General features: G+C 41.4%; 1 pseudogene; it reads left to right on the top strand.

Moving 5' to 3' along the window:
- Positions 1-1,112: 1,112 nt before the first annotated feature.
- Positions 1,113-4,378, top strand: part of LOC107160636 — an 11,300-nt pseudogene continuing 8,034 nt past the window's right edge.

Here is a 4,378-nt window from a genome sequence, read left to right as displayed (position 1 = left end):
TTTATGCAATATGTTGTTTTTCATAAAGGGCAGGAGGACATACAGACCTCTGCACCCAAAAACTGTGCCTGTAGATACAATTCTATATGTTTGCCTTACTGAAAATAAAATTTTATTGTAAAACATCATGTGTCTCAAAAGAACTATCTTGGGAGCTGGGCATGGTGGCACATGCACGTAACTTTTTAGTTCAAAGCCAGCCTTAGCAATTTAGTGAGGCCATAATCAACTTAGCGAAACCCTGTCTCTAAATAAAATATAAATTGTGCTGGGGATGTGGCTCAGTGGCTATAAATGTCCCTGGGTTTGATCCTCATAAAAAAAAAAAAAAAAAGAACTATCTTGAGGCTGGGGATGTGGCTTCGTGGTAGAGCACTTTCCTGTTATGTGGAGGACTTCACTTGGATCCCCAACCCTGCAAACTACTCCTCTAGGAGACACAGGGGTGTCTTGGATACTGGGTGTATTAGACTGCCTGGTTTTCACTGTTTCCATTATATGTGAATTGGTTAATGTTGACCAGGGAAGGAGCTATAATCTGATACAAAGGCAAATACCCACAAAAGTGCTATGTATTCTTGAAAAAGATAGTTAATTCCTGCTCTTCCTTACCTAGGCACCATGTATTATCATTACCCTATTCTCTCTTAGTGTCTGGGTCATTTTCCAGAGCTCATCCTTGATCAACTGAGAAGTGTAGTTAGTCTGGTGATAGTTCACTCTGGAATGCTGTTATTTCTCTCCTTTCCTTTCTCTTTTCTTCAGCAGTCTCTGTTGTTGGGGTTTTTAGCCCCCCCCCCCCCCTGTGCAGCAGGAGAAGCTAGGAAAGTAGGAAAGCAGGCCCAACCAGGACAAGCCAAGAGAGGTAAAGGTTGGCTGGCGGCTCGCACCCAGCCCTCCCTCATGGGAGGACAATCAGAAGCACCAGGGAGATGAGTGGAAGCAGGATCTCATTTCACAAGGAAGTACACACAGCTTATATACTGCACAGGAGCCAATCAAGATAAAGGTCAGAGGGGTGGAGCGAGTTCACATGTACACCCATCCCATAGTCCTTAAGGGAAGGCATGAGCTGTCCAAGAGGGTGGAAGAGTCCCAGACCTATCCTGGAGATGGTCCGCCTCCTCCATCACCACCCACAGCACCACCTCCTGGCTGATCAACAGGAGCCATCCCAGCCACATGTGCAGTCCCAAGACCTGGAAGCAGGCAGCCTGTTGCTGCTTCCAACTCAGAATTTCACAAACTGGTATCAATCTTGATAAAACTATGCATCTTGGGTGTGGATATAGCTCACTGTTGGAGCAATTGTTTGAACATGGGAGGCAATGAGTTCCATGCCCAGCACTGCAAACAAACAAATGATAGTAATAACAACAACAACAACAAAACCCAATTATGCATTTTTTTCAGTCTGAATGGCAGATACAGAAAGGGAGAGTTGATTTCAGAACAGAGAAAACATAAGATTAATATAGGAAACTCAGATAAAGCTACTGTTATCTGTGAGGAAACATGACAGACTAGATTCTAAGCCTTCCCTATCTGGCTCAACTAACCTAGTTGAGTACACCTTCTCGTGGGGTGTATTTTTTAGATATAGAGCATAGGTGTCACCCCTCAAGAAGTGAAACATGTTGAGGAAAAGTTCTGCTCCTGTTTCTTTCTTGAAGCAGTGCTGTTTTGTGTAAATTTTATCATTACTTCAGGGGTGTGTGTGTGTGTGTTGATAATGGAAGCCAGGGTCTCATGCATGCTGGGCAAGTGCTCTACCATGGAAATATACCACTGGACCCCATGCTACTATTTTTTAATATTTTTGCTCATGACCTCCAAAGCTGAAATATTAGTCAGGTCAGCCACGCGACCAGCACACTGGCTTCATAATAGAGGTTCGAAGCATAAAAAATAACTAGTGAGTTGTAAAATTAAAGAGACATAATTCTCATTACCTTTATTGCCCAGCTCAGAGATGGCTCCTCCTAGCTCCTGCCTCCAGCCACCTAATGTGATGGGAGGTTAAACAAGAGAGAGGGAACATGCCAGGGAGTGAGCTTTTATTGGGGAACAAAAACTCAAGGGAAAATTCCATCCAATGAAGGTCAAGAGGGGCAGCATTCCAAGGTCAGGGTCAGTGATTGCTCTTGGGGTCAGTGGTCAGGCACACCCCCACATGGACAAGCCCTCGTACCTGGGACAGGGTGGGGAAGGCTCTGACACAGCTGTGTCTAAGTGCCTCTCACCCAGCCAGGGAGGTAACTCAAATCATGTGCTAGAATGGCTTCCCACAGTCAGGTGCAGTGGTAATCCACCTATCAACCCAGGAGACTGAGGCAAAAGGGTCACAAATATGAGGCCAGCCTGGGCAACTAATTTTGCAAGACCCTGTCTCAATATAAAAATAAAAACAGGGATAGGGATGTGATTCCTTGGTAAAGTGCCCTTGGGTGCAGTCCCCAGTATTGGAAAAGAGAAAAAAAAAAAGATGAACTATTCCCCCTTCCTTTTTTTCCCAGCATGCATTTCTTGCCCTAAAGAAGGCCCTTAAATTATCAGTGGTTCCAAATTGACAAATATTAAAATTAATTAGCACATTAACTCACATCTCTTTTTGTCAAAATAGATCAATAAATAATAGACTAAGACATGTTGCCAGTATCATAACATAAATAATGCTGAGAATTAAGAAAAGAGGGCAACTCTCACAGGTAGTCAGGCACAGAGACACAAGCATATAACCCCAGTGACTTGGGAGGCTGAGACAGTATCATGCCAAATTTGAAGTCATTTGGGAAACTTAATGAGCCCCTGACTCAAAATGAAATTTAAAAAGGACTGGAGATGTTACTCAGTGATGGGGCACTTGCCTAGCATGCTCCAGATTCAGTTCCCAGAACAATCATCATCATCATCATCATCATTTTTAGAGAAAAAAGATACACCTGTGTTAGATCCAGTGTTAGCACTTCCTGCCAGCATTTTGGGGGTTACTTTGGAACATGCTAACTAGTATTTTTACCTTCCCATAGTATAATGTGAGATGTGTCAGTAGTATTCTTCTTGATTTTCTACATTTACTCCCTAACTAGTTCTTTATTATTCTATTATCTATGTGACTTTTTATCTGATTTTTAAAATGCCACTACTAAATTTATTTTATTGTCTGATCCTAAGAAGCAGCACCAGGGCTAATGGAAATCCTGTTGTTAAAATTGTTCAATCAATGAGGATATGAAAGGCACACTCAAAAATAAGAAGCAGATACTTCCAGTTTGGACTGTGGCTAAATAGCTAGTGTCAGATCAATCCTCTGCTGAGACCAACTATTGAAGCTGGGTAAAACACAAAAACAACCATTTGAAAGCACAGAGAGCAGCAAGGTGTGGTGGAGCACACCTGTAATCCCAGCCAGTCTGGAGGCTGAAGCAGGAGGATCATGAGTTCAAAGCCAGACTCAGCAATTTATTGAGGCCCTAAGTAACTTACTGAGACCCTGTCTCAATTTATTTTTTTAAGAGGCTGAGGATGTGACTCAGTGGTTGAGCACCACTGGGCTCAATCCCTGGTACCAAAACAAATAAATAAAACCCCTTGATTGTAAGACTGAGAATCTGCACATAAAGTGACAAGAAAGACCAAAACTCAAAAACAGGGATTTAGAAGACTCCCAGAGCAAGGGGATTTAGGACCCAACCCACCAGTGCCCTAGGAATAATGAAGAACTGAAAATAGATTGTTATCTCAGGCTAAAATGCAGTTTGTTGCTCTGTAAAATTTGCAATTAGTTGTTTTGCAGTATGAGGGATGGAATCCAGTGCCTGGTGCATACTAGACAAGCACTCTACCATTGCCCTTAAAAGCAGTTTTCAAAACTACCCAGTCCCTGACTGTATTAAGGCAAAATGTGCCTTAATCTACCTTAACTCCAGCTGCCAATTTGAAAGTAAATTATCTCTGGGAAAAGGTCAGATTAGCCAACAACTCCTCACTACAATGCAGAAGTTGAATTTGTTTTTTCAAAAAATAAACTAAAGTTTTCAGAATGAATTTAGAGTTACAGAAAATTGAGAAGACAGCATGAGGAGTTCCTAGACACAACAGATCCAGTTTCCCCTGTTAATAACATTAGTTTGGTCCATTTGTCACTACTAATAAACAAGCATTGAGATGTTATTATTAACTAAGGTTCATACTTTATTTGGATTTTTTAAATTTTCAACTAATGTAATTTTCAGTTCCAGAATTTAACCAGGATACCAGGGTATATTTAATAATCATATCTCCTTAGACTTCTCTGACCTGTAAGAGTTTCTCAGATTTCTCTTGGATTTTGTGTCTCTGTATATGTGTATTTTGTTGGTTTTTTTTTTTTTTTTTT

The sequence above is a fragment of the Marmota marmota genome, unplaced genomic scaffold (assembly GCF_001458135.2).
Source record: "Marmota marmota marmota unplaced genomic scaffold, marMar, whole genome shotgun sequence".
In the NCBI taxonomy this organism is placed as follows: Eukaryota; Metazoa; Chordata; class Mammalia; order Rodentia; family Sciuridae; genus Marmota; species Marmota marmota.
Note: the sequence above shows the minus strand (reverse complement) of the source record. Positions and strands in the feature narration are given on the sequence as shown.